Consider the following 12,660-nt stretch of genomic DNA (forward strand, 5'->3'; position numbering starts at 1 on the left):
ACCATCTCATATTCTGCATAATTGGGTGTTTAAAAAAAAAAAACACTGACAAAAACTATACAAATTTTAGGGCTGGACTATATGAGGAAATATATAACACTGATATAAGTGAGCTCTCCGATTTAGACCTACTGATATTGTATTTATATAAAGTGTTCATAGGCAGATTTGCTTTATGTGTTTCCCCGGCGTCGAAATCAGGCACATATAAATGTCAGTAAACAAGATTCCTGGCTGCATGTCAGTATCCACGGATTAGGTTTCCTTGACATGTCACAAGGAACACTTTCGAGCCCAAACTTCAGTGTAATCGTTTGTTTTACTTGCGTTTTTGCAGTTTCCCCTATTAAATCCAGTCAGGTTCTTTTGTCACTCAGTCCAGCTTAGGAAGTGCGTTCCTGCGGGAATGTGACGTCAATGCATACCCCCTATTAAAGACGTGTGTTGAGAAGAGCTGGAGCTGAACTCTGCAGGAAGGTAGATCTCCAGGAACAGGGTTGGGCACCCCTGGTTTATAGGGTTAGTTCACCCAAAAATGAAATTTCTGCAGTGGTATAATGTAACGAAGTAATAATACTTCGTTACAGTACTTAAGTATTTTTTGGGAGAACCTGTACTTTACTAGTTTTTATATTTCTGTCAACTTTTACTTTTACTCCACTACATTTCCTAAATAAAATGTATACTTTTACTCCGATACATTTTCCCAAAGCATTTCCGTTACTTACTACAAAATAAAGTCGGAAGAACACCGACTGCAAACAGGTGCTCGCACAACCGTGGTTGATTTCATTTTCAATTCGCGTCCGTTGCTGGAGTGGCTGAGAAGAGTGGGCTGTCATTAAACAGTACGAGAGCGACCTCTAGAGGCGAAATAAAAACTAATACTGATGCCTCGAAGAGTTTGTTTTGGCACGTGACGTAAGGCTGCATGCTGTACAGAGCGGGACATTTAAAAAACGGATTTAAAACAAACAACAAAATGGTATGCTATACAGTGTACACTACAGTACATGTTTTCATATCATTATAAAGTAATTAGTTTGTTGAGTAGATGCTGCATTAGTGGAGAACAGCAGTATGTTTGCCGTCGAGGCTGAGAGGATGCTAACATTAGTAGTACCTCAAGCGGTTGAAACAATGTGACAAAAACACAAACTGTTTGATGACACAAGTTTATATCCATTTGTTCGCTGTTATGCATTCATTATCGAGCGAAGTTGCATATTTAAACTGTATCCTCATCATGCAGCGACAGAAACATAAATCAGAAATGTATTTGATTTCAGTTTTATTTATTAGCACTATAACACATATTTTGATTAGATCATCATCAAGTTTTCTAAAATAGAGGCAAATATTAATGTGTTAAAGTATACATATAATAGACCCATGCTATGCCTTTGACTGTAAAGATGGTAAGTTTTAAGCATGACTGTTATGAAATGGTAACACTTTACAATAAGAGTCCATTTGTAAATTAAAAGGTTAATAAAAGTATTTTTCATTGTTAATTTCGACATTTAAATTTTTACATTTTAAAGTTGTCTCTTACATTAGTTATAGTGCACTATGAATTAACATGAACGATCAATGTATAATTAATATATTAGTGTTTTTATATTTTAAAATTACAATAAACGTTTAGCCATTTTTTAATTCAAAGAAACAAAATGTAAGAAAGATTTAAAACTGAACATAATCATGCTGCTCAAACTGTGTATAGAACAATTTTTAATAATATTTTTTTCTCGTTTTGTATTTTACATTTACTTGTAGTTTTACTTTCAATACTTAAGTACATTTAATATAAAATAAAATACTTTTCGTACTTAAGTACAAAAAATATCACATACTTTAAAACTTTTACTCAAGTAACATTCTAAACAGTTCTAAACAACATGAGGGTAATTAATGACAGAAATATTTTTTCTGGGTGAACTAACCCTTTTAACGGCTTCTATTGTTCTCCTCATAATTCTGCTTTTAAAATGGCATATTTTGAAATGGCTATCTTCTGGCATCACAATTAGCACACAGTAGTACATTAGAGTACACGGTCATGTCATGTACAGTACAAATGGCTGAAGTACCTTTATGATTATTAATATGTTTAACTGGTTCAAATTTCCCCTCACAAAGTTCCTTGTTTTGATCTCTCACTAAAACAGATTATGACCCGTGCAATAACTACAACATACTCGACAACCACTGGAGAAGCACACTCAATTACTGGTATGTTCGTGGATACGTATCTGCACACGATGACACTCTTGTAGAATGGGATGGCTGGTATCGACTCTTCATTAATGGATCAAGTGCTCAGATGCCTGAATGGTGTGTGTCTCACATGTCATGTGGAGGTTTTAGTGCTCTGTATCTTGGTGACTCTCATCCTCGGCTAGAAGATGGAGTTGTTACTCGTGAAATTTACGGCTCCCGTTATGATCAGTGCAGACGCTACAGATCCGACCCAATCCAAGTCAAAGCTTGTCCTGGAAATTATTATGTCTACAAATTTATCAGGCCACCTCTATCAACCCCAGCTCCTGTATATTGTACAGGTACTCATTCATTTTTATATTTGACATGCTTATCATGAATTTTTTTGATTTGTATTCATATTGTTTTCTTGAATATATTTAATCTGCAGTATATAATGCTCTCTTTCTACTTTTTCCCTTAATAGAGCCTTTCTTCACCCCAAGTGTCGACCCCTGCTTCAACTATACCACTCTGGATGAGCCTTGGAGATCCACTGACAACTCTTACAACAATGGCATGTGTGATTATAATGTGGAGTGGAATGGCTGGTACAGGCTGTACTACAATGGTCAAAATGCTCAGATGCCAGAATCATGTGTTAATCGGTTCAGGTGTGGCACTAGTGACCCACTGTGGCTCAACGGATCTCACCCACAGCTGGAAGATGGAGTGGTCACCCGTCAGGTCTGTGGTTCATCATGGAATGGCCGCTGTACTTACACAACCCACCCTATAAGAGTCAAAGCCTGTCCAGGAAATTACTATGTTTATGAGTTCGTCAAGCCAATATTTTGCGGAACTTACTGTGCAGGTGAACATTTACCTATCTGTACTTTAGTCATTTATTCGTCTGGATTTTGTTTGAAAGTTATTGATGTTGATGTAGGGTCCCGGCTGAGGGCCAGGGAGGGACCGGCGGGACAGACCAGGGCGGGACCGGCGGGACAGACCAGGGCGGCACCGGCGGGACAGGAGTCCTGGCAGAGGACCAAGGTGATGCTGGAGGAATAAGCGGCGCCAGCAGGGCAGACAGCTTGGCAGGCGCCGGCAGGGCAGACAGCTTGGCAGGCGCCGGCAGGGCAGACAGCTCAGCGGTCTCCATGGCTGTATCAGGGAGAGCGGGCAGCTCGATGACGGCAGCGGGCTCAGGCTGGGGCTGCTCTGGGACGGCAGCAGGCTCAGGCTGGCAGACTGTTCCAGAGTCAAAAACACCTGAGTACCTCCTCCAGGCATGCAAGACCGCCAAAACATAAAGAGTGAAGACAGCCCTCTTGGCCATCACAGGACTAACAGGGAGAGCATGCGGGGCTGGAGCGGACTCACGGGCTGGGAAGGCCTCCGGGCCTTGAGGGTTGGAGGAAGGCTTCTTCCTCTTCCTCCGTTTGCTAGGGTGAGGCGGTGGCACTAAGCTTTCCGCCTCTGTGTGCATTGCAGCATCTTCAGCAGCCTCTTGGGGTGCTGCAACGTCTTCGGCCACCTCTACTGGCACTGCAACGACTTCGGCTGTCTCGAAGGCTGCAAATAAAACTGAGGCGGGGCCGTTCTTCCTCCTCCGTCTCCGCGAACGGGTCATCGGAGGGCTGGGGCCTCCACTGACTGCAGGTGGAAGTGGAAAACAGTCAGTGGAGTGGGACTCTGCTTGAGGTGGGGGTTCAGGCTCCCCACGCTCAAAGATGTGGTACACAAAGTCCCAGAAACCAATATTCCCCAGCTTCTCCATATCCCACTGGCTGAGGGGCTGATCGAGGCAGATGTTGAAAACGTACTTGATATCAGCCTCACTGTAATCCAAATGGTCAACTTCAATGAGTAAATCACGGGCAAGGTCCCTTACGTCAGCCCCCTGCTGACGAAAGTAGCAAGAGTTGACATGATGGATCAACAACTGCCGGGTGGAAAGTCTTGTGGTGGGAGATGAAAAAAGAAAGATGCCCATTCTCTGCTGAGTCCTCTTGTGGCTGGTTCGTTCTGTCAGGTTTAGGGAAGGGAAGGAGCGAGGACTCAATGATGCAGAAAGAATGGGCTTTTATTTATAATAAAATAAAACAAAAACACAACAAAAACAACCCCGAGGGGGAAAACAGACTATAACTTAAACTTGACTGACTTGACTAGATTTGATGACACACAAGGAGAAATACGACAACGAACCAGCACAGGACTGCAAACACAAGGAGAATAAATAGGAGAGCAAACAAGGCAGGTAACGAGGGAGGACAGGGGCAAATCAACCAATAATCAGGTAACAAGGTGGGCGGGGTCAAGACAATAGACATGAGAGCACATGGCACAAACAAACACATGACAAACCATGTGCTAACACCAAACAAAACAAAGACACAAGCACATGGCCGATGAAGACAAATCACAAGCCATGTGCTTACACAAGACGAGACATGAACACGTGACTATGAAAACTCATAAGCCACGTGTTCACACAAAACAAGACAACATGAGAGCACGCAGCCCGTGAAACACAGACTGCGTGCAACACAAAAGACAAAACATGAAAGCACGCAGCAGGTGGAAACAACCGCGTGCTGCACAAAACATTACAATACAAAAGACAAAACATGAGACAAGAAGCACGTCAAGTGAAGGAACACTCGACCGTGCGCTCACAAGAGAGACAGGACTGGGAGCGCGAGTGTCCGAATCCCGACACGAAACCAAACTAGACACGAGAGCTGGGATCCGAACGCCACGCTCCCAACAAGAAACAAGGCACGCAGACAAGAGAACGCACGCCCCTGAGAACACTCGAGACCGTACACTCACACAAAAACACGACAAGAACGGGAGTGTCAGAGCTCTGTCACAAAACCAAGAAATAAACTAGACCGAAGTGACAGAACCCTGACAGTTTGTTTAAACGTTATAGAACAATTTAGAAAAAGTCATAGCAAAACTAATTTCTCCATATCAGAAGTAAAACAGCTCACAGAATGAGTATGTACAAATGAGAAGGAAAAAATAACAATTGCATAAAGACTCATCTTATGCATGACGCTTGACTGAATCTTATTGCTGCATTATAATAACGTGAACAGATTATGTGTTTTTTTTATGAAAATAAATCTGAGAGAACAACAGAAAAAGATGGTTATAAAAATAAAAAGTGCAGCTTTATTAATTGTGAATTATCTTTCATATTCCCAAAAGATTTACAGGTCTCAACCATCAGAGGCAGGAAATTACATAATGGCATGAATGTACAGGGATAAAAATAAAAGCAAAGGTATCAAAGAGGAATTTGATAACCTTCCATACATATATATACTGTATATATGTTTACAGTGTACTTTCATTGCTGATTTAGTTAAAGTTGCCCTAGAATTGAAAATTGAATTTACCTTGGCATAGTTAAATAATTAGAGTTCAGTACATGGAAATGACATACAGTGAGTCTCAAACTCCCCGACGCAACAGTCGGGATCATTCATATGTACGCATTTAAAGGGGACATGCGCAGAAATGGTGCATTTTTAATTATGCCCCAAAATAGGCAGTTAAAAAATGTAATAAAAATAAATCTATGGGGTATTTTGAGCTGAAACTTCAGAAACATTCAGTGACACCTTAGACTTTTATTACATCTTGTGAAAAAGCATTCTAGGGCACCTTTAAAAGAAAATTTTTAAAAATTACTTGAAACAATTTTAACAGGGAACTCAAGTAAAGAGAGCTCTACGGATAACAAATTCACAACTATTCACAACTGTACAACTACTACAACTATATGAAAGTATGTAACATTCAACAAAATGTTTTCCCCTAATATTTCCATAACAACAGCTCCCCCTGTTGACCCCTGCTACAATTACTATGTCCTGGATGATCCATGGAGAGCCACCAACAATCAAAATTTCTCTCAAATAATGTGTGATGCTGGGGTCAGTTGGAACGGCTGGTATCGTCTCTTCATTCAGAGTCAGAGCGTTCAGATGCCAGACACATGTGTTGATGAGTATAGTTGTGGCACTGATGCTCCACTGTGGCTGAACGGAGGACATCCAACAGTTGAGGATGGAGTGGTCACTCGAGATGTCTGCGGTCACTGGAGCAATAACTGTTGCTATTTCCAATCCAATCCCATTAAAGTCAAAGCCTGTCCAGGAGATTATTATGTCTATGAGTTTGTGAGACCAACTGCCTGCTATTTGGCATACTGTGCAGGTAAATATACAGCATTTACATGTGCAAATTTTTTTAAGTAAGAGACTATTATTTTTTATGTAATATTCTTTTTTTTTTTTCAGACGCAAGCAACATAAACAGCTCCTATACTACTGTCATTCCAGATACAACCACAGAAACAACAACCATAGAACCTATAGCCGAAATCACAACAACTGGTAATATATAACGTGCTGTATTACAATCTGTAGGATTATTGTTTTCCATGTTATGTGTCTGTGATGCTTTTAAAACAATGAACACATAAAATATTCAGTTAAATCTATAGTTATAAAACAAGTTCCTTTGCAGACCACCTTGTGTACTTGTTTCAGGAACAGTTTGTACACACAGTACTTGTGGAAGTTTTCTTTTTCTATTTGTTAGGCAATATGTAATGCTGAGAATTGGTTGATTTATGACTGGGTATGCTGTCAAAATTCTTTCATTAATTACTCACCCTCATGTCGTTCAAAACCCGTAAAATTTTGTTCATTTTCAGAATGCAAATGAAGATCTTTATGATGAAATCTGGGAGCTTTCTGTCCCTCCATAGACAGCTACGCAACTGAAACATTGTGCTTCAAAAAGTTAATAAAGAAAATTAATCCATATGAATTCAACAGTTTAGTCCACATTTTCTGAAGAGATGAATGATGATGTATGTTTTCATTTGAATAAAAGCATAAATGTAATCCAATAAATTCATTATATAAAGCGATTTGATTCGTTTTATGATCTCTTTATGAATGTTTGGTAGCTGTCAGTGGAGGGACAGAAATCTCTTAAGGCCCGTTCACGCCAAGAATGATAACTATAAAGATATCAATAAAGATATACTTCTAGATATCGTTCCAAATATAAAAGAATACCACTGTCCACACCACAGGTATAATGATAACTATATAGAGAAATGATATCGTTAAGATCACTTAATGATTTTTTCCAGCAGTTGATAGCCAATCAAAATCCATTCTAATTTAAGGGCTCTTGCATTTAAAATGGCAGATGACATTGCAAAGAAGTCCAGAAAAAGCATCCACTGTTTGACAAGTCAAAACACCCTTTTTCAAGGATACTTTAAGGAAAATGGATATATGGAAAGCAATCGGTCATACCCTTGTAATAAATGGTGAGAAGTATTAAAGGTGCTTCTTTCACAAGATCTAATATAAGTCTAAGGTGTCCCCTGAATGTGTCTGTGAAGTTTCAGCTCAAAATACCCCATAGATTTTTTTTTTAATAAATTTTTTTTAACTGCCTATTTTGGGGCATCATTAACTATGCACCGATTCAGGCTGCGGCCCCTTTAAATCTCTCGATCCCTGCCCCCCGAGCTCTCGCCTATAATACAGTGCATAAACAAAGTTCACACAGCTAATATAACCCTCAAATGGATCTTTACAAGATGTTCGTCATGCATACTGCATGCGTGCTTCGGATCATGTGAATACAGTATTTATTTGGATGTTCACATTTGATTCTGAATGAGTTTGATAGTGCTTCGTGGCTAACAGGCTAAAGCTAACATTACACACTGTTGGAGAGATTTCTAAAGAATGAAGTTGTGTTTATGAATTATACAGACTGTAAGTATTTAAAAATGAAAATAGTGGCGACTCTTGTCTCTGTGAATACAGTAAGAAACGATGGTAACTTTAACCACATTTAACAGTACATTAGCAACATGCTAACAAAACATTTAGAAAGACAATTTACAAATATCACTAAAAATATCATGATATCATGGATCATGTCAGTTATTATTGCTCCATCTGCAATTTTTCGCTATTGTTCTTGCTTGCTTACCTAGTCTGATGATTCAGCTGTGCACAGATCCAGACGTTAATACTGGCTGCCCTTGTCTAATGGCTTGAACATGGGCTGGCATATGCAAATATTGGGGTCATACATATTAATGATCCCGACTGTTACGTAACAGTCGGTGTTATGTTGAGATTCGCCTGTTCTTCGGAGGTCTTTTAAACAAATGAGATTTATATAAGAAGGAGGAAGCAATGGAGTTTGAAACTCAATGTATGTTTTTTCCATGTACTGAACTCTTGTTATTCAACTATGCCAAGATAAATTAATTTTTTGATTCTAGGGCAGCTTTAACAATGAGATCATTATGCCAAGCTAGCAAACAGTGTAAAATGAAATTACCTCAAGTATCCAGCCCTAGTTTCGACAACATTGTCTTGCTTCCTTTGAAGTACTTTGAAGAACAGCAAAAACATGTACACACTTTAAAACTGCAGTACGTGAGCTTAGAATAAACAGACCGTTATCGTTTGTTGGTGTGGACGCAAATATAGTTATCACTATAGTTATCTTTATAGTTATTCTAACAGGCCTTTAGATTTCATAAAAAAATATCTTGTTTTACTTTTGCGCACAAAAGTATTCTCATCGCTTCTTAACATTAAGGTTAAACCACTGTAGTCACATGGACTATTTTAGTGATGTCTTTACTACCTTTCTAGGCCTTGAAAGTTGCAATAATATTGATACAGTACCTATGGGTGCATGGTTCAGAAATCTATCAGATTTCATCAAAAATATCTTAATTTGTGTTCCAAAGATGAATGAAAGTCTTGCAGGTTTGGAACGACATAAGGATGCGTAAATAATGACTAACTGACCTTTTAACTGGTGAACTAACCCTTTAATTGATTGAGTGGTTTATTAAGTTTACATTTACAGCTGAGGTGATGTGCAGAGAGTATTTTCTTGGTGAAGTTGTGAAATTCTACTGTTAATTACAACCCGAATTCTGGAAATGTTGGGACTTTTTTTTTGTTGAATAAAATGAAAACTAAAAGACTTTCAAATCACATGAGCTAATATTTTATTCACAATATTTTATTCACAACGTAGATAACAAAATATAAAGGGAGAAATGTTACACTTTTATCCACTAATTGAGATTATTTAAAAAAACATTTAAAAAAATAAAATATTGGCTCATGTGATTTGTAGGTCTTTTAGTGTTCATTTTATTCCAATTTAAAAAACATCCAAACATTTCAAGAATTCGGGTTGTATTTAACCGGATCTAAATTAACATGACTCAGTATGTCTTTGTGTTGTATTTCCTTCTCCTAGTTGATGGAAACCCCTGTTCTGAGCTCAGCTGCTCTGAGGATGAAAGATGTGGGATGAAAAATGGTGTTTATGGCTGTTTATGTAAAAAGGACAATCACAGACCACAACCACATTCTGACTCTTTTGGTTGGTATCATTCCACAACTAAATGTGAAATATACTTTTTTTTTCTTCTGTCCAGTGATTAATAATTCCCTCTTTTTTGTCTCAGATTACTCAGAAACCTGTGAAAGCAGCTCTGGCTCCATGTCTGTGTCTCGCTGTCAGCTCTTTGAGGCTGGTTTTCCAGCTGATGTCTTACACCTCAATGATCCCAGCTGCAAAGGAACGGTCCGGAATGGCAGAGTGGAATTCTATTTTGATAATGATGAACACATGTGTGGTACAAATCTTGTGGTAGGTTTAGCTAAGTATAATATATTCAAATACAACATCAAATTATTTGTAGTCCCTGATAGAACTAAGAGTTTGAATTGACTCCCTGGAGAATGTCTATGCAACACCATGCCATAAAAGAGACTGGAGCTTGTGCCCACATTCTCCACCATTATTTAACTTGTCTAATACAACTTTTGTGGCTTTTCTAGTTTCAAGTGTAGCTTAAATACATTGAATTCAATTTAGGCTTAATTACAAAATGTTATATTTGTTGTCCACAGGCTAACGGCACCCACTTCATCTATGATAACTTTATTCTGGGGACACCAAGGTCAGAAGGTCTCATCAGTAGAGAGAAAATCCTGAAGCTTTCTTTCAGCTGTGTTTATCCTCAAACACAAACGCTTTCCATGAATGTGGAAATCAACCCACTGGAGAGGTACGATTCAAATATAAATTCTGGTTTCAGCTGTACCATTTTATTAAGAGTAGTTCAACCAAATCATTTTCTAACCTTGGTGTTGTTCAAACCCTAATCTTTTTATTTGTTACATGTAAGTAATAAGTCTTTCAATACAGTTAGTCCTACTGGACAGTTTCAAGTTTTAAAAAAGATGCAAGGATGTACTGCTTTACAAGTCTTTGTAAATGATTCCGTTGCATATATGGAGCTTGAGAAGCAGAGCAGTATTTTTACATTTCATTTTAACACTGATCTAACTGTTAATTCAGCATTGTGCACAAGACTCTTCCCGCTGGTGAAGGCAGATATCGTGTCCGGATGATTCCATATCAGGATAATGAGTTTACCCGGCCCTTCACTGGTGCAGTGGATGCAGAGCTCAACCAGGAGATGCATGTGGAAGTTCGTGTTGAGGGGGTCGACAGCCGCCAGTTTGCACTGGTGATGGACGCGTGTTGGGCTACACCTGTAAATGATCCTGATTACAGCCTCCGCTGGGATCTCATCGTTTCAGAGTAAAGCAGTGCTTTTTTAGGATTGCCTGAATAACTTATCTCTCAGGATTTCAAGACCAATGCACAGGATTACATTTTTGCACAGTGGAAAGAATGAAAATAGTTTGATTTATTGATTTGTCATTCTTGATATTCTCAGGTGTCCCAATCCAAATGACGACACTGTGGAGCTGCTGCAGAACGGCGTCTCAACATCCAGCCGTTTCTCCTTCAGAATGTTTATCTTCACTGCAAACTCCACTAAGCTTTACTTGCACTGTGCTGTTCACCTTTGCCTTCTGTCAAGCAATCGCTGCTCAATGGTCAGTTTTGAGTATTTAATATCAATCCGTCCATCCATGCATCCATCCAAATGTGAATTTTTTTTTTTTTTAAGAATCTGACAATGAAAAACTCCTGTTGATCAAACACTAATCTAAATATCAGCAGAGAAATATCACTCTAAAAGTCTATGGTGGTACGGTTTAATGCTCAAGGCTGCTAAAATATTTGTTTTGGCTGTTGTCTGCTGGAGACTTTGTGCACTCTTTTATGTTTCTTGTTTGTTCAGTGATATTTAACAGGGATTCACACAGCTGATTTTGGTCTTTTCTCTATTAGGACTGTGACTCTGGACACCAGCAGAGAGAGGACTGGTCTCTGGACTTCCATGACAGTGCTTCCATATCCATGGGTCCTCTGATGTGGTCTGAAGGGAACACAGGTGAACATTTCATTTAATTGAATCTTTTGTAAATAAAGGTTACTGATGATTTCTATCATGAATACATTACATATCATTTCATTATATTCCTTGTTTACAGATAAGTGGGTTCCAGACCAAGTGAAGGTATCTGAGGCTTCTTGTCTGTGTGGTTCTCTGATGGTGTTTCTTGTTCCTCTGATGAGTGTCCTGACCATCTTTTAGTTTAGTACCAAAAAAAAAAAAAAAAAAAAAAAGTACATACATATTGTCTAACTGTTTTGTCACAGATGCTATATAGCCTTTGTTTGTTTACTTATAAGCACCAAAAAATATTTAATTAATGAATTATTCAATCAATTAATCATTCAATAATTGCTATGTACTATGTTAGTCATTAATTTTACTTAAGAGGACATGCTGTAATAACAAATACATGTTTATTCAAATTCGAATTATGCAAAACATTAAAAGGATGATTCCTGTTCTCCGATTCCTTTCAGTTCAGTAACTTGTCTAAAAAAATTAAATGCTTATGTTGCTGTTCAAGGAATTATTTCTATAACAGACTTTCAGAAATAGAAATATGATATGGTCCATGAACAAGATGAAGACATCAATTCCATTCTGTTGGTATTTTTAACCATCTTTTTAATAGTTGAAAATATCAGACTACTTTGTGTAATTGGATCATATTTTAGTGACGCAAACCAGAGATTTGTTTTAGAAAGGAAAAATACATTTTAATTAATTTCCAATTAAAACAATATATCACAATTTGCAAAAAGTGAAGCACATTTTCAGAAATATAGCAGCTAGATGTTTCATTTGATATTTTATAAGTGCAGCACCATCTTTAAAAAACAAACAAACAAATGATATATTCATATTTTATCCAGTATATCAAGGTATATGATAGGAATGTAATGCAGTAAGTGTCAAGGATTACCCAAAAGGAAATTCATTTTGATGAGTAAGTAAAGTGGCTTCATGGTCAGCCTTTTGTAATCAGTTACTTTAAGCAATATTTTAAAGAAGAGACATACTGTATTGGTGATTATTGCAATTGTTTT

General features: G+C 38.1%; 1 pseudogene; it reads left to right on the plus strand.

Moving 5' to 3' along the window:
* The window catches only part of LOC137008293 (uncharacterized), a 30,916-nt pseudogene extending 19,104 nt beyond the window's left edge, over positions 1 to 11,812 (plus strand).
* The last annotated feature ends 848 nt before the right edge of the window (positions 11,813 to 12,660 follow it).

The sequence above is a fragment of the Chanodichthys erythropterus genome, chromosome 19 (genome assembly GCF_024489055.1).
Source record: "Chanodichthys erythropterus isolate Z2021 chromosome 19, ASM2448905v1, whole genome shotgun sequence".
Classification (NCBI taxonomy): Eukaryota; Metazoa; Chordata; class Actinopteri; order Cypriniformes; family Xenocyprididae; genus Chanodichthys; species Chanodichthys erythropterus.